Genomic DNA, 19,760 nt, shown 5'->3' with positions numbered 1-19,760 from the left:
TTGCATTTATGTTCGGGCAGCCGATACCGCCAAGAGCGCACCTTCACCCCCAGGGTCGTCTCCACATTTTGGTGTATGAGGGACATGAGGCCTGGCAGGGAGGAGAAAACATCAGAGAAGCGACGCTGAAGTGCAGCTACATCCGCGCTCTGGGATGGAGAGAGATGGTCACTTAACAGGGCCGCGGTATGATTGCCCTCTTTTTGAACCTCCGGCCCCAACTCGTCCTGCTAAATGACCGGCGTGACCTGAGCCATGGATGCCCCCTCCCTCCATTCTTTTAAGAGGTTTAAGTTCAAGTTCAAGTAAGGGGCAGCACCACAATCGCAATTCTCGGTTCTATAATTATATAATATTATATAATTAATTGTCTGTGTTGTATTAAATATACATTTAAATCCTCCTAAAAGAAACTTACCTTAACTTACCTCCATCACCTCACAGAGTAGAAGTCCTGGCTATTAAAATATCAACGGCAAAGTGTGTGTGTGTGTGTGTGTGTGTGTGTGTGTGTGTGTGTGTGTGTGTGTGTGTCCACCGGTGAGTGTAGGTGATAAATCTGTGTCGCCCCCTGTCTGTCAGACCGTTCAACCTCATAATCGACCTCATTCAACCTCGCTAACCCGCCGTGTGACCACAAAAGGACCTTGCAACTTTGTGAGCATTTTAAAGCTGGACGTAGGGAGCAACACTAACACCTTGTCTCAAGGTGCAAATTGTCTGAGTCGAGCAGACTCGGGAAATGACCTGAAACGGCGCCTGCGCCAAACCTTTGGCCGTAATACTGTGCAAGGGCACTGCTTCTGGGAACCGGGTTGCATAATCCTACTAACACAAAATGATACCCGCAGGAACTGCGGTCTAACGGTCTGATGAGGTCCATACAGTCTCTTTCGAACGGGACCTTGACTAGGGGGAGGGGCCTCAATGGTGCTTTTGGCATAGCCGGACGGTTGACTAACTGGCACTCAGGACATGCAGCGCATGCACATCTGCCCAAATGCCTGGCCAATAGAAGCAGGCCATTATCTGCTGTCGTGTTTTCTCGTGACCGAGGTGACTGCCCATCAGGTTATGGAGAGCAGCCTGGAAGAGCATTTCCCAGCGGCTCTTCGGCACCAACAACTGGGTTATCTCCTCTCCTGTCTGAGTGTCATGGCTCACTCGACATAACCTGTCCCTAATCACCGGAAAATACGGGTGAGTGAGCAGGCCGCCTGGGCGCGTCAATACGCTATCGATTTTTACTACCCCCTCAAAGGCCCCATATAGGGTGTTATTTTGTGACTGCTCCAGCAGAAAATTGTCGAAAGGCGAAGGGATGGGATCCCGCCAGCCCTGCACCCGTCCCGCTCACCGACGACCCCTCCACGTCACTGTGCGCCACACAACACTCACATTTCGCTACCGGCCATGAAAGCACTCCCCCAGCCTCCCTCATCACCGCCTCAAACCCTGGCCAATCCCTGCCCAAAATCAGGGAGTGCGACAGGCAGGAACCAACTGCAGCCTGTACCCTATGCTTTTTTCCCTTGTAACGAATTACGAGCCAGACCATCGGATACGTGTGAATATCCCCATGCACACAACAAAGCTCCACCTGTGACACCTCCACCAAAGCCCCAGGTTGAACCAGGCATTGCTGGACCATCGTCTGCCAACAGCCCGAGTCCGGCAAAGCCTGATGTCTACCCCCGTGTAGCCTCACTGGTACTTGGTAGGCCCCTTTCTGACCGGGGGAGGGGTCTGGCAGGCCGGCCAACTGGACCACCAGGGCGAGTTCCATCCAAGGACATTCGTGGCGGTTGTGGCCAGGCCGCCGGCAGTGCCTGCACCCCTGCCCAGACGTCTGCGCAGCTCCCTGATTTCCAGCGGCAGCACCGCCCTGGGAGCTGATGGGGGACAGAGAGGGGACAGCAAGGGAAGGGGAGAGAGCGTCCCATGACACCACAGAACTCGGCGACTCCCGCATGGGTCCTGGGGTTGGACGTAGCGCCCACCCTGATATTGTCCTCCGGGGCACCGTGATGGGCTGGGGACCCGTCGAATCCCGCGTGGGTCCTGGGGTCGGAAGTGGGTCTGATCCTCTGGCCTGCCCCCGGTCGGCGGCGGGCTGGCAGCCGGTCATGGCATGCTCCAGGGAGCTCACGTTGGCGAGGACATGCTCCAGCTGGCAGTAGAGGTCGTCTCGCTCCTCCTTTAGGTCCACGAGGCGTTTCTGCAGCCAGCGGATCGGTTCTGGGGCGCCTTTCACTCGGCACCCCTCCCAGGTCTCTGCTCAGGTGCCCTTTGTGGGAGTTCCAACATCGAGATAGTGGTGAGTGAGAGTGGTGCACCAACATGGCGAGAGTTTTTTTGTCCACCTCACAATAAGGTACGCTGGCCACAATATAACAAATGAGGATTATTATTTTAATAATGCAGATGAATGGGTGCAGGAGGAATGGCGTTCCGCTGCTGGGCTGCTCACAAGCCCTGCGCTGATCCCCTCTGCAAGACAGACAAACAATAAGAAAAGTCCTTGCCTCGAGTCGGGCCAATCAGCGCCGCTTCGAGGCAGCTTGGTGGCCGCGGGAAAGGCAACTGTGCTGTCATCCGCAGCCGGTTCTTGAGCAAGCCCCTTTGTCTGCCACAATAATATTCATAGACATTAACTGTGGCTGTAAAATGTGACCTTGATTAAGTATAGCTACGTCCGGCATGTTTCTTGTTCTTCCTTTTGCTATTTTCCCCAACTTAGGTTTTCTTGAAATGTTGCTTCCCATCATTTAGATATGTTTATAGCACAACCACACTTTGCTGTTGAGAAACTAACCTGAACTTACGGATGCTGATGGTTGTTCTCTCCCCTGGAGCAGAGAAGAGTCACCACTCATAGAGGGGAAGGGGAAACGGCTGCCGCTGGTCAAAAAGAGGGTTAGTACCGTTAAACTGTTTGGCTCTATTTGTCTAACATATTCATAAGCATGGCAACCATGTGCAACGGTGAAAGAAATAGTGATACTCAAAAAATATAGTTTAAGATAGTTCAAAGTCAGCCATGTCCTCAACAGAGACGACATACCAACATCACACTATCTTTTTTTTTACTTGGTCCACTTGTATTTCCGAATGAAGTTCTTTAAGTCATTCTCTGTAGATGTAGTTAGTTACAATTTGTGGCCGTAAATAACGTCATTGGTTATGAAGTTACTATATGTAGCAAATCAGTTACTATCTGTGGCTGTAGTCGGATAATTTAGATGCCAAAGAAAAGGTCTCCTAGTTGTTGTAGAGGGTTTGCATCAGTAACTAGCCATTCCATCTTTCTCCAGACCTCTCAATGCTTTTCCCACACATTTGTTGTTCCCTTTGTGTTGACAGGCCAGGGTCTCCCGTATTCGCATGCGATCAGGTTCAGATTCAGTCACAGCCGGCCCAGTTCGCTCCAGCTCTGCCTCCAGCTCAGCCGCCAGCTCAGTCCTTGCCCGCCCTTAGTCCTCCTCCCTACAAGTGTTCCCCGTCTCCCCATAACTCCCTGGTCTTTTGAAATTCAAATTGCTTGTTCCCCTGTTCCTGAAGCTAGTCTCCAGGGCAGTGCTCTGATTTCTTTTGAGTGATTTCTGTTAAGTGAGCCCACGTTTAGTCAGTCTACCTACCTACCTACCCACCTGCCTGCCTGTTTTGTTGATGCTTCTGCGATAAAACCTGCAAGTTTAACATTCTACTTTGCCTCCGTGTGTCTGCATTTTAGTCCAAATCCTGAGCCATAATAGTTGAATGACGAGCTGGCCCACAGAGGCTCCATCCTGGTGCCTCTAAAACACCAGCAGCTCTGTTCTCACATCAATTGTTCCAGATAAGCGATCATGAAATGGCTTTCATTGTAGAAACTTTAAGGCTGAAACATACCTACTTAACATATTATTCTGTATCAACAATAGTATTTGTTGATAAAATGGTAAATGGACTGCATTTATATAGCGCTTTTCTAGCCAATAAGGCCACACGCCTCACACTGATGGCAGTTTCGACCATGCAAGGTGTCTCCTTCGTCGACAGCTCTTTGGGTTGGGTGCCTTGCTCAAGGACACCTTGGCAAATTAGCCAGAGGGAGCTGAGGATCAAACCACCAACCCGGCGACCACTCTTCCTCCCGAGCTGCTGGTCTTATATCTGTTACATACCAGCTTCTTTAAATTGGTCCATTATAGGATGATTATAAGAGAAAAATACCTTTAAAAGCAGCTAATCTAAATCACAGGTCTGAGGTCATCTTCCGTGGAATGACACTTGTGTCGACAGTCAGAAGGGAGCACCCTATCCAGCTTCAAACTTCCCAATCCCACATCTCATACAACAATACACAGTACATACTGCAACAACCCCTGAGTAAATCAAACAAGAACAGTGTCAGCCGGTCGATAGGTGTCGCAGGGCACCGACCCCCTAACCTGTCATAGTGGAAAAAGTTTTCATAAAATATTTTTAATATCTAAAATAGTACATTTATATTAAAAAAAGATGCCTTGTGCGGGTGTGGTTTCTATATTGTCTAATTTCCATCAAATTTATATCTTATTTCCTGCCCTGGTCACATTTGCTTTCAATGAAACATTATTTCTGCTTTCTGTGATGTATACTGTATGTGCCACTCTGATTGGCTGCTGAAGAGAAACACCTTCAGAGCTGCTTGGCCAGACTCAACCACGAGCCAAATAAAGTACAAGATGACACATACCTCAATGGTTGTCATGTTTGTCTGCAATTGTTGAAAACCTATGCGTGCGCATGATTTGACTTCCATCTGGCCGGTGCAGCACCACCCTGCACTCCAGTCCAGAATGTTCCGTCTGACCGGTGCAGCACCACCCTGCTCTCCAGTCTGGAACATCCCGCCTCCAGTACTAACTGTCAGCTGCGCAGTTTCCTCGGGGCCCGAACAGATCAGGGATGGAGCGTTGTTCTGTAAACACATGGATACACGCACAACAGTTTTGTTTGAAATGTCAATAATTTGATCAACAGAAAATGCATAAATTAATCAATCAGTTAGTGTGCTTTTTGTCACTTGACCAAAATGTCTGCTTCACATTGGTGTAAACTACACAGTAAAAAAACCCATTATATTATCAGCTACGTATTTAACCATCTATATAGTTTAAAATAATCACATAGATAAATGGAATAAGTCAAAAACAATCAATAGATTCCACTTTATTTTTTAACACTTTCTGGGCTATGGTCTAGTACAACGCTTGATTATACTTTGCCATAAATCACAAAAAAAGAAACTTATCCTTACCTTACTTTCCATCCACTGACAATGGGGGAATCCTCACCTTGACTGTGACGTATAGCATGCGATCAGTCCATTATTATTTAGTGTCATGGTCAACAATGTCATTCATATGATACAGCCAAAGTCATGTTTTGTCAACAATGGGGCAATGTGGAAAAGAAGAAACCTGTGGTAAAGAAAGTATTAATGATGTAGAAAAGTGGGTTTGAACATGAGGATTTAGGTTCTCTTGAAAGGTATATGAGAAGATGAAGTTTAATATGTGTGGAACAAAATTGGGGAGCATTAATAACTTTACATTTCAAGGGTTGGTTTTTGACTCAAGGTTTACATTGGCTCAGAATATAGACCAGGAAAGAATACAGAATAGACTGTAAGTACAGAAAGGGGAGATGCCTTTACTGTAGGTATCAGAAGAAAATAACTAAAGTGCACTAGGTTAATTTGCAGGGACATCTGGATAGTCACCTTACTAAGTCAGTACTGCAGACATGCTGGGAGCATTAGAAGGAGTCCAAAACACGTTTTGGATGGAAAGGAAATGCAAATGCAGTTGAGATCGGAGTCGGATGGTAAAACAGTAAGTCCCAAATGTTTCAAGCATATAAGCATCGAATCAGCCAGATCTAATAGTCAGGCAGAAATTTTACACAAAATTCCTACAAAGTAAAGCAGTATAAAGCAGTAATAAAGCGTTTTTTACTTGGGTTGTAGGTAATGCAGAGAGGGAGAGGTATTTCGGAGGTGGCTAAAGAGGCTTTGTTAAAAAATGGGATAATGATAGCTCTGAGAGGTGCCAAAGCATAGTGAATTATACTGAGGATGGCAGTTCAGAATTGAAAGATTATAGGAATGGAGAGGTAAAAGACATTTGGACAACATACAAAATAAGGTGGGAATTATTTGGGTGGGATTCTTGGATAGAAGAAGAGGAAGAACAATTGGAAATCAGACGCGTGTGCACGGCTGTGTTCACTCACACACAAAACACGGTGTCATGTGCAGAAGCAAGGGGAGCGGGCAGTTATACAACACCCTTGTGGCCGTGGCCAACAGGGGCATTATAATGATGTCTTTGTGACATCACAACTATCCCACTATAAAGCTGCACGTTTGGAAGTCCCTGCGCAAGGAGGAGTTTATGGCAAGAGGAGGGCAGTAATGGAACCAAACAGGATGCAAGCCACCATAAAAAACCCAAATAAAAAAGAAAAAGAAGCCCCTGCGCAAGGATGACATGCAGATTTGTGAAGCGTTTCTGAAGGAATAAACATCATCTCATATGCAGAAGCAGTGAGAACAGTTACACAGCAGGAGGAGAGTGGTAATGCAACCATAAAAACATAAGAAGAAGAAGACGCAAGAAGCTTGCTAAGAAGAAAGGGGAACATACATACACAGGCAAGAACACTAACAATTTCATCAGGAATTGTTTAGTTCAGTGTTCTGGCAGCAGGCCAGTACTTATTGGTGAGAGATACTGAGACCAAAATTCTCAATACCTGTGCTGCGAGAGTCAAGGATCCCTGAATATATTGTATGTTTGTGTTGTGCAATGCACTCGCAATTTTGAGGCTTCCATTCTTGAACGAAAAGGCATCTGATCAGTTGAACTATGTACAAGATGCCAAAGGATTCCTCTGTCAGATGGGGTGTTTGGCATTTAGTGATCAAAGCAACTAGCACTGAAAATGGATTTGGCACAGATCAGATTCAGCTTTATTCACCAAGTATGTTCACATACATACAAGGAATTTGGCTGTTACTCTGAATGTACAAACATGGACTACACATACAGCTGAAACAAAGACAACGAGCTAAACATAAACATTTAACTACTATATACAGGTGTAGATGTATATAAAAGTATATATATATATATATATATATATATATATATATAAAAACAACATCAATGAACTTGTCGCAGGAAGGCAATAAGTGCAATGGTACAAAGATGCTGGAATAAATATCGAATAATTTACAGGTTACTTTATCTAAATGAGGTAGGTAGATATGACATATGCATTTATACAATGTACGAGGTAATGTACATTAGTACTGTTTAGGTTTATATTGACAATGACAAAATTATATTTAAAACTGTTTCGCCTCCCAAATATATAATTTAGAATTTGTATGTATAGTCTGTGAGTGTTCAGTGTTACAGGTAAAGAAAATGATTGCACAGGGATTGTCTCTGATGCTGTGTGCCTGGTTTAAGTGTTCATCAGAGTGACAGCCTGTTGGAAGAAGCTGTTGTTGTATCTGGTTGTTTGGCATACCATGTTCTGTAGCGCCTACCAGAGGGGAGGAGTTGGAACAGGTTGTATCCAGGGTGTGATGGGTCTGCAGTGATGTTTCCTGCACGTTTCCTGACTCTGGACACTTACAAGTACTGAATGGACGGCAGGTTGGCACCAATGATTTGCTCTGCAGTCCTGACAGTCTGTTGTAGTCTGTTCCTGTCCTGATTGGTGGCCGAACCAGACAAGACAGTGATGGAGGTGCAGAGGAGCAGCTCAGCAGCTCCTGAGGCAGGTTGAACTTCCTGAGCTGGCGCAGGAAGTATATCCTCTGCTGGGCCTTTTTGATGACTATGTCGATGTTGGGTGTCCACTTTAGGTACTGGGAGATTGTGGATTCCAGAAACCTGAAGGATTGCACAGCAGACACAGTGCTGTTGAGTATGGTGAGGGGGGGCAGTGTTGGGGGGCTCCTCCTGAAGTCCACTGTCATCTCCACAGTTTTGAGCCTGTTCAGCTCCAGGTTGTTCTGACCGCACCAGAGGGCCAGCTGTTTAACCTCCTGTCTGTATGCAGACTTGTCACCGTCCCAGATGAGGCCGATGACCGTTGTGTCGTCTGCAAACTTCAGGAGTCTAACAGACGGGTCTCCCGAGGTGCAGTTGTTGGTGTAGAGGGAGAAGAGCAGAAGGGAGAGCACACTACCCTGGGAGGTGCCAGTGCTGATGGTCCAGGTGCTGTATGTGGTTTTCCCCAGCCTCACCTGCTGCCCGCCTCCTGTCTGTCAGGAAGTTAGTGATCCATTGGCAGGTGGGGGCTGGCACAGTGAGCTGGGTGAATTTGGAGCGGAGGATTTCAGGGACGATGGTGTTGAAGGGCCGAGCTGAATCCACAAACAGGGCCCTTGCGTATGTCCCTGGGGAGTCGGGCTGTTGCAGGATGTAATGCAGTCCCATGTTGACTGCATCATCCACCGACCTGTTTGCCCGGTAGACCAGCTGCAGGGGGTCCAGCAGGGCCCTGCCTGTGATGTCCTTAAGGTGGGTCAACACCAATCCCTCAAAGGATTTCATGACCACATAACCACAGGCAACAGGCCTGTGGTTATTTAATCCAGAGATGGAGGAGCATTTGAAGCACAAGGGGACTTCACACAGCTCCTGTGATCTGTTGAAGATCTGGGTGAAGATGGGGGCCAGCTGGTCAACACAGACTTTCAGACAGGAGGGAGACATGCCGTCTGGGCCTGGAGCCTTCCTGATCTTCTGTCTCTGGAAGAGCGGAGACAGAGAGATATTTGACACAAAGAAGGGATGTAAATATGCAACCATATCCATGGTATACTACCAGAGAGTCATTCCACAGATCCACAAATACTGTCAGTTTCTCCCAAGACCCTGCCCTCAAAGTCAAATGGCAGCAGGTGAAGCGGACTTAACAGAGGAGTATGAGCAGGTAAAAGTATTGACGGAACTTTCACAAGCTTCGAGTCGGATAAGCCTTTGGACTTTCTCAATCCACAACCGGAAGAGAGGCCCCTGGATCCAGCAGTCTGGCCTTCGCTCCTGTAGAATAGAGGAACCCCTCTGCAGTCAAGTGTCCCAAAAATGGAGTAAAACAGCAGAGGAAGAATTCCCCTGGGCTGCAGCACAGGAGTGGGCCCAGGGGGACGTGGACAGGCCAACCCAAAAACAGAGCAGATGGGATGGGACATAGATGGCCGGGCCTCAAAGGCCAAAGATAAAAAGGCGAAGGAGCAGCGGACTTTGAGCTGGAGAAGTTTGACAGCACAGGATATGATATGATCCACTCTCACCTCCAAATACAGGGCAAAGTCCAAAATGCTTGCCTGACTGCTGTTTGAAATGGCTCGGTTTTATTCACTGACAACCATCTTCATAGATAAGATTGGCTCCATTTGTGGAAGAAGAGGAACATTGCATGAACATGAAGCCAGCCAAAGATTAAAGTCTGAACTCCTGGTTCTAATGTACGTATGGTGCAGGTGGAACTCTCGCTCTGACTCACTCAAGAAAATCTCAAAGACTGTCTTTTCTACAGACCTGGAGAATATGAAGCCTTGGTGGCAGAGTTTGAGTCTATACAGAGACAGGGAGATGACCAGAACGTTTATTTTTTATGGAACACAACATTTTAAAATTGTACAAAAAAGTAAAAAGGATGTGTGGACTACAATGATGCAATAACAAAAAAAAACAAAACAGTAAAAAAGTAGCGTCATCTCCCAATGCTAACAAGCAACTCTAGACTTCCACTGAGACTCCAACCTATGAGCCCCAGGTACAAGCTATAGTTGGAGCAGTGCGATCTGGCTGAGACAATGGTCATCTCCATGGTGAGACTGGAGAACCAGACAACTGAAAGGCTTCAGGTCCTGCAGACACAGAAAATTCTCTCTGTCTCCTTCAATGTGAGCTGTGCTTTAATACTGAATGCTCAAGGAGCAGAGTTTAACTTCCACCATATGAACAAGCCAGACCCCACTATACAGTCCTGTTCTGCTATGAAATTTAGTAGAACTTGCTGGAAAGTATCTGCAAAGAGGTTATGTCCCAGCTAAGCAACACCTTATTGGATTCTGGAATTACAACCTCCAACTCACAAATGACCTAGTTGGGATCACAGCTCTTATAACTGAAAATCATACTCCTAATGCTATCAGAATCCTTGCACAAAGACTTTGCCCAAGAGGTTCCTTTGTGAAATTAGAGTGCAGCAGAGTATTAGTCTATCTTTCAGCACAAACCCAGTCATCGTAGACATGTAAACATATTAGGGAAATTCCCCACACAGCCCCACTCCCCGGTTGCTGCAGCTACCGGGAGGCATTATCATGTGGTGTTTTTGTGATGTCACAACTCTTCCCCCTTATAAAGCTGAGTGTTTGAAGTTTACAGTGAAGATGATCTATATAGATATATAGACAAACACACACACGGCAAGCCCACTTTTACAATTACACCAGGAAGAGGCCAATAATATTCCGCCAGCTAAACGGTTATATCTCAGTCCTGGATTGGCAAATCTTTTTCAAGTCTGCATCGGGGATAGTAAACCATGATAAACAAGGATTTGTTTCACGAGAAATGTAGGACTCAAGCACTGGAGGAATAATTTTGCACACTGCTTACTCATATAAAAAAAGCAACGTTAAGTTTGTGTTAAGATTTTTGTGACCTGCAAACTGTTTCATTGTATATAACAACGGAATGTTACAACCAATGTGTTAAGACTTCAAATTGTTACAAAATTCATATCAGTAAAGATAAATAAAAGATATATATATTTCATGGTTAGAAAGATCCAATTGAATCATGATTTGTGAGGTCATCTATTTAAAAATGTGAGGCCATAGATGTTATGTGTTCTAAAGAATGTTAGAACTGTAACAACCGGACCTTGACTGCACAGTCTATCATTATGGGCCTGCTATAAATAATGCATTTGCATATGCATTATAATATCATTAATTTTAATGGGTAATGTTTATTTTCTTTAATCATTTTCCATCATAGACCTGCTATTTTGCAATTTGAGACTGCAATTTGACACTGTTTGTTTTAATTGCATTACACTGTTCTCCATTTTATTTACTGTAAGAATTTCAACATTGTAGCAGACTTCCTTCTTCAAATCTAGTTCATTCAACCCAAACATTTTGTAACTGGTCCTTTCCCCACAGAGAGAAAGATGCTACTGTATCCCGTGTTTGTTCCCTCCAAACCAAGAGAAAGGATTGAAGCCTGTAGAAAATTAGGACGCATTGGTGTGAAGACCACTGGCGATTCCCCAACTCGGGCAATTTCTTTGCTGTACTGCCCTGCATTAAACCTTTGAATAAAGAGGAAGCAGCTGGCACTGCTATCCTCCGTCAGCACCATTGTTCACCTCAACATTCGGTCAACAAGCGCTCAGCAGACCAAGCTATTGGATGAGACCTATTTAATCGAACCTGCACCCCCAAAGAGCCTCTTCTCAAACCACAAACAGGCAAATTGGATAACTCAATGGGTGAGCAGAGAGCCAGAATGCAACAAGACTGCCAGAGATTACAATGGATCACCTCTTACAAAATGAATTACACCGGTAAGGAAGTCTTAAACACTCTGCATTTCTTTCTTGTAGTAGTTAGTAATTATCCATCCATAACAATCTGCATTTTTTTTTAATATCTGAAGGATCTGGGCCAGCAAATTTATTGGTTATCGGCGACTTTAGTGGAAAAACGCAAGACTCGACCACTGGAGGAACAGCACCACCACTGGTAAAAGAAAAAACGAAACAAAAAAAAACATGTAATCTAAGGTTTTATGTAAACTGCCACATTAACACGAGACTTGGATGTTAAAATCTATTTGTTTAGGCTATAAATTAGTTATGAAATCCATAAGCCACAACCACATTTTCACATTTTATAGTTAAAAAGATGGCCTGCACTGTACAGCACTGACATACCAACCAAATGTAAGTGTCAATCTGTCATGGTTGCATGGAAGGTTTGACTAAATGTAAATGTATGTCTAAATGTCTCTTTATAGCCCAGACAAACAAAGAAATATAGATATTTTTGGTCATTAAGCCTACATTCAGTCCACTTTCATTATGGCCCCGGTCATGTAACTTGTCCCCCCCCTCCCCCAGATAGACATAGGCTATCCTGTGGTTCCTGTATCATCCAAACCAAGAGAAGGGCAGACCGCTGACCTTTCTCCAACTATGGCATTTGCTGTTGAACTCCCACAAACACAACCAGTACTTGCCTACACCATGAACACAGATACTTTACAGTCTATCTGGGATATTGGGCCACCTATACATACCTACACCACACAAGAATCTGAGATGGACCAGACTCAAACAGAGGACAAATATAACATTGCAGTGACTGAGCCCACTAATCCCTACATTTTACACCAGTTTGCTGTACTGCCCTGTGTTAAACCTGTGAACCAAGAGAATGCAGCTTGCAGTGGGGTGGATGATATTATCCCCCTAGAGCAACATTGTCCACCTCAACATTCTGTCAACAATACTTGCACTCAGCATACCAAGCCATTGGGTGAGGCCCAGGTTTTCCACCCTTTACCCCCGAGTGTCTTCTCAAACCCTAAACTACGTGAATGGGATATCACAATGTTTGAGCAGAGAGCCAGTTTGCTTAAAGACTTACATATGTCACAATGGATCACCTCTTACCAAATGAATTACACCAAGAAAAAACAAGATAAATCATTTTATAGCCAGTTCTGCTCCCTAATTGAGCTTCAAAAGTCCTTCACTAAGTCTGATACTCATCGCACATGGAATGCCTCGATACCAATTCCTGGTGTGGACCTCAGGGACAATAAATGCGCTGGAAAAAAGCATGACTTGTATGGCATCCACTGCTACTACCTCAGTGGATAAAATTATTTTAGCATCCCTATATTCAAACATTAGATGCAGATTTATGGATTTTGTGTTATATATAACATTCCTCATGGTCACAATAAAGCAACACATTGTTCAGCTCGTCATCTCATTGAGTCCACTCTTGATACTTTTTTTATGTTGGCAACAATTATGAAGCATACCACAGACATAAATCAAGATCTTCCATTTGATAAGAGATTCAAGATTTAGGAGGTTTATTCGTCACATACATACACTACTCACAAAAAGTAAGGGATATACGGCTTTTGGATGAAATTTCAGGATGAACCTAAAATGCACTATAACCTTTACAGATTAACTTAATTTGACCTCTAAACTTTTGAATGCACATGTCCAACTGTTCAATGTTTCAGTACTTTTTGCACAACTTGCTGTTCTCTCACAAGGAGCTGAACGGAAAAATTCACAACAGGTGTTTGATCCACGAATCGACCAATACATTTCCTGGTTAAATTAGAATTGGTATTTAAACAGTCCTCTTCATCATGCTGTTCACATTTTGACAGCAAGAGACCAAGATGACATCTAACAAATGATCAACAGTACCTCGCCATTGCGAGGCTTCAAACAGGATGTTCTCACAGGGAAGTGGCCACTGAGCTTAAGAGTGTCACAGAGTGTCATCAGCAGGTTGCAAATGAGATAGAGAGACTGGAAGAGTCACAGAAAGGCATAGAAGTGGACGTCCTTTGGCCACATCCCACACTGATGAGCGCTTCATTGTGAACAGTGCCCTGCGGAACCGGATGATGAATGCCACTCAACTCCAGGCACATTTAAGGGAGGTGAGAGGCACCCAAGTGTCACGTCAGACCATTCAAAACCGTTTCCATCAGCGTGGTCTGCGTGCTAGACGACCTGCAAGGATACCTGACCACACCACCGGGTACAGGCATCATCGTCTTGCATGGGCCAGGGAGCATTTACACTGGACGAGGGACCAGTGGCCTCAGTGCTGTTCTCTGATGAAAGTCGATTCACGTTGAGCAGAAATGATGGCCGCCAACGATGTTGGAGACGTCAAGGAGAGCGCTATGCATCAGCCGCTGTTGTCCCAAGCCCATACTACCTGAATAACATCATTAATCCAGTCATTGTGCCGCTGCATGAACAACACAGGCCTCATTTCATCTTCATGGACGACAATGCTCCAGCTCATCGAGGTCGCATCATTAGGGAACGGCTGCTGGAGACTGGGGCACCTCAAATGGAGTGGCCTGCACTTTCTCCAGACCTGAATCTCATAGAAAACCTATGGATCAGCTGAGTCACCGTGTAGAGGCTCCTAACTCTGTACCCCAGAACCTCAATGACCTGAGGGCCGCCCTTCAGGAAGAGTGGGGTGCCAGGCCTCAGCAGACAATAAGTCGACTTGTGAACAGCATGAGACATCGTTGTCAAGCTGTAATGCTCAAGGGCACATGACAAGTTATTGAGACATTGACATTTTTTGTTGTGGTAAACCCACCACTGTTGTTGGCTTTTGTTTCAATAAATTGTTCGAGATGAGGAAATTACCACTGCATGCTTCTACTTAAATGCCCTACTTCCATGATATAATATCACTGTAGCGTGAACTTTTTACATTTTCCATTAATTTCACCTGAAAGCCAAATATCCCTAACTTTTTGTGAGTAGTGCATATGCAGTGAAATGTCAATGCAACGCACCTGGTGATTATGAATAATATGTTCCAGACTGAACACAATAGCTACCTAATTTCTACTTGACTGATTCCTGAAACATACATATACACATTTTTTTTCAATTGAATAGGATGTATAACCAACTCAGCATCTATAAACTATACTATCTACTATCTACTACTATTGCCTAGGTGCTAAAAGATTGGACTAATCCCAAGATTTCATGAGGCTGATATTCAAAGCAATACAAGGAGGAGTACCACAAAGATGTCCTTTAACAATCCAGACAGGTTCCCTATCATTTACATTGATCACAATCTGATATAACTCACTAATGCACTTGTTATAAATAAGAATAAGCCACTGTGTCGTAAAATCATGTAGCCCATTTCGTTTTGATGCAGTGTTTTGACTCAATGCGCAAACACATGTACCTTTGGCATGGTGCTCAAAGATGTATGTGGTGCGGGGTTGGTGTGGTTTGAGAAGCCACACCTGCCTTGGGTCTAGGTAATTGGGCCCAGGATCAGTGTGGCTGTACGCCTGTTGCGTATTAGAGTCATCAACGAGCAACAGGTAAAACCCCCATCCCCCTTGTCATGACATGTCATTCCACCTAGCCCACACTCTACAATAAACTGGTGTGTTTTCAACCCCATCGTCTGTGTCTGTGTGGAGGGCACTGAAAAAGGTCTGTGGTAGGCGGAACTGCCACAATGTCATTTGCACAGGAACATGTAGCAAATAATGTTTCTTCAGTGTTATATACATTTTAGGAAAAAGTAGCTTTACGTTTTTAGATGCTGTTGTTTAAAAGTATCGGCAATTTTTTAAGAGGTCTGCTAGCCTTTTCTATTTCAAGTAATCTATGACAGTTTATGGTAATATACATTCAACATTATGATTTAAAAAACCTTAAAAGTAACATTGCACATTTAAAAGAAAAAACTCCCTCAGAACATAAATCAGCAGAAATTACATTATGACATCACAGTTAGTCACTATGGAACAAATATCTGCGTCACAGTTTCAGCCAGAAGAGCTTTGGACATCTGCAATTTGATAAAGATACTTGCAAAGCAGTGTTTGACATGCAGCAACTTTGTTCAGAAATGGAGATCGAAGATGATGGTCATCGTCAACCTAACCGTGATTTATTCCACGCCTGGCAGGCCGCTCCAGCGGTTCCACTTGTCGACCTGTTTGACGATGACACCGACGAGGACTCCGGTTACGAGACTCTTTTCTCTGAGGAGGAAGAGGAGGAGGATTCTGATGATTGAACTCCTGACATTGTTAAACCTGAGTTTGTGCTGGGGCGGGGACAGATGGTTAAACCCACCATCCAGTAACACATCCCAGTGCAGGACCACCACCTTAGTTTGGGCCGGGGACAACCAGTTCAACCTGCTGTCTGCACCATGTCCCAGTACAGGACAAGGAGGAATGCTGGATCAAAGCACTGAGGAGACTAGAGCTCCGGTGATGGAAGACTGCTAAGGAAAGAGTGCAGAGGAGACGGATGCAGAGACTTCTCAGATCTCCCTCCACACCTGGACTACTCCACAAAAGTGGGTAGGGAGGACATCACTGCCAAGAGGCAACGATGGTGAGATGATGAGATTCAAGAGTGCTGAGGAGACGGAGGCAGAGACTTCTCAGCGCTCCCTCCACATCTGGACTACTCCACAAAAGGGGGTAGAGGGAGGAGATCGCTGCCAAGAGGCAAAGATGGTGAGATAGATGGTGACTCGGATGAATTTCCACTGTCCTGGACTGGAGTTTACAGACTCGGCAGGTTCAGTGGACATCTGTAGACCAGCCTACAGTAGTGTTACTCTAATAAATCACCTTTTAATTGACATTCTGAATTTTTCCTGTTTATTATTTCAATGTGTAGGAACCACTTTGGAGAGACATACCCTCAGCATTTCAAAAATGCATTCATTTTTTATTGTATGTTGGTTACGCCAAGAATGCACCAAGTAACAGTGAATTAACTGGAGTTGCGTAGAAATAATTAATGTAAAAATGGGCATGAGAAAAAGGGCTGGCTGACCTCTCAAACAATTGCACAGTGGGAACCCTCTTGCCTCTACCCAAATCCAACCAAGCACACTATTTGAACCAACTGCCTGACGCTGCTGCAACACGCATCAGCAACCACTAGCTGTCGCCATTTCCCCTAGTTCTAAAGTGAGGATTTAACAAATTGCAGAACTCTTTTAAAAGTAATTGGAAATCTCATTTAAAAGCAATTGATCAAAGTAGAACCAATTAAACACATTTCATTAAATAAATAAATGTATAAATAAATAACCCATGAGAAAGAAAGCAGCCTGGGTACCTGTTCTGGCTCCAATTCAAGGTTAGATATCGTTAAAAACCTCAAATGACACAGGAGAAGAGGCAAAAAATAAATAAATCACTGGCGAGAAGCTGAAGGGGAGATCAAGAAGGAACAGTAAAGGTTTACCTCGTCCAGGCCGAGTGTGTCCCTTTAGCAGCTGAGCAACAGATTCAGTCGGCCTCTTAAGGCCTAAACCCAAGGAGGGTAACGCACCCTGGCCTTTCGTTATTACGAGCGCTTTTCTTTTCATGTGAGAAATGACATTATGCGTCTGGGAGGCTTTCCGGGCTTCTCTTCTTTTCCAGGGAAACAAAAGCAATTTTTCTTCCCCGACTACACTTCCTCGGTCGTGAATAAACATGCTTCTATCATGGGCGTTACGTGGCAGCTTCATTCCTGTCCCGGGCTAAAGTTTGGCCCGAGGTTCCCAGTGGCTCTCACCATTACTTTGCCCAGTGGAGACACACACACCGCTGCAATGGGCTTTGTGAAGGCAAACATTAAAACTTGCAGTCCCTTCTGGAGCCACAGCCTGAGGACGATTAGTCCGGCTGGCCCAGTAGGCTAGCTCATTAGCACTGGGTTGGTAAGCTGCTTCACCTCAGGGATAATATGTGATAACTTCACAAGTTAATTTGTGAAGGTTCATACTGTGTTTGTTTACACATATGTTTTTTTCTCTGAATGGCACAAACTTCAGGGGTTTACTACCTTTTTGGGTGATGCTACGCGGAGTGTGCTAAGATGTTTTTGGTAATTTTGAGGTTTTGCATGCGTCTCGTTTGAATGGAAAGTCAAGGGTCATAATTCGTCTCAATAGCCGCCATGCGTTCGATAATGAAATCCGCCCTGTGCTTTTCACCGCCAATATTATTGAACTGTGATCACCCAATCAGTAAAAAAGAAGGGCAGACCACACTAATCGGTAGCCTAAAGAAAATTCCAATTATGCATGTAATATTATTTAGTTATTTATTTATACATGTACAGTATGTTCAAATATTTGAAGTAGAGTGTAGTTAAGTGGAAAAAAAAAACAAGCCGAGGACTGAGTGTTCGCTGAAGCGGAGATGTCTGTGCAAGGGGCGCTGTAACCTAGGTGTGCATTTTATCTGCGTTTGTAACATAGACTGTTATTGAAACGTGAACGAAAAGGTTTGAATTTGTCCAGTAAAAGAAACATTTTTGGATACTCTTAAATCTCGGTCAACAGTACATCTAGACCACATTGCACCAGGTCCCGATCAAAAACCACTATACTTAGACTGGTCAAATCTAGTTTATCCCAGAGAGGCTAAAGATTCCTTCAGATTTGTGAAACCATTATTCAATAGTGAAAAAAAAAAAGTCAATGTTACAGATTTATATTATAGTATTGCCACAACATAGCATTTGTTAGTTGAACTTTACTCTCCGTTTCATTCATGATTGTGATGTAGATGTTAAAAAAAGTAGAAAAGTTATTTTCACCTTTTGAAAAACAATCAACATCTTCATAGATTGGTCAATTGGTAAATTTACTCTTTTTTATTTTTTTCATTCGAAAAGAAAATGACTGTCCTCTGACCTTTCCTCTAACTGGCCCCGGTCAACCTATCTCACTGCTTCTGCCAATGTTAATTTCCCCACAAAGCTTTTACCGTGGTTCTTCATTTGATCTATATGTGAAGACATTTTTATCAGAAGCTTTCTGTCAATACTTAGTCACAATTATCAACATTTGATTGAGAAATAATTTAATTCATCTCGTTCATCTGTCCACAAACATCTGCCATCAATTCAGACCCGATCCTTCTCCTCCCACCCACCAGTTGTCCTCATTGTGTTCCTTCCTTTGCCAGTGACCTGACCTCGCACCTGCCTGCAGACGTAATCCTCATTACCCCATTAGCCAAAGAGTTTATACTGTAGACCTGCACAGTATCCGCACAGTGCCTGCGCAGTACCCGCACAATACCCGCGCAGTGCCCGTACAGTACCCGCACAGTACCAGCACAGTGCCCGCACGGTCCAGGCCAGACCATCCCCACACCACACAGGTATTTCATTCTTCATTCCAGGGAAAAGCTAGAGGAGTTGCAATTCGGATATACAAATCTGTTCCATTTTCCCCTGTTCACTGTTCCCCACTAATGTTATCACTGATCCTGGTGATGGGTGATCCTCCATTCATTCTAGCTGATGTATGCTGTACGTTCCAAATTTGGACAACAACAGCTTTCTTTTCGGATAAGTGTTCTCCAAATAACATGTCCACACACTTTGTAATTTTGGGGGGAGGGACTTTGACTTAACCCTCAGTTTGATCGCTCATCCACTAAAACTGGTATGCCTTTGAAGTCTTCCAGGACTTGGACTACGGAGAAGTTTTCTGTTTCAGACCCCTGGTGTTTGCTCAACCCATCAGGTTTATGTTCACCACTATCACCCAAATTTACTACTTTCTTTTAGATAATGGCTCCTTCCTTCAGTTCAGTCGTACTCTTATAAAGCTATTTTAATAACCAAACATGCTCCACCCCCCCCCCCCCCCCCAGGTGTAACAGATCCTTAAAAAAATAGTGATCAATTTTAACATACTTATACTTTACTCCTTTTATGTGCTTCTGACCTTCAGACTAATCCATTTGCTTTTGATAGTTTCCTTGACTCATTGGACATAACCAAATGTATCCGGACTCCTTTGGGAGGCGAGAGGAGACACTCACTGTAGATGAGCTTAAAGGGGCAACCTTCTCCATGCAATCGAGAAAGTGTCCGGGACCAGACGGTTTTCAAATTGA

Source organism: Zeus faber (genome assembly GCF_960531495.2).
Source record: "Zeus faber genome assembly, chromosome: 17".
Lineage (NCBI taxonomy): Eukaryota > Metazoa > Chordata > Actinopteri > Zeiformes > Zeidae > Zeus > Zeus faber.
This window is presented reverse-complemented; position numbering follows the sequence as displayed.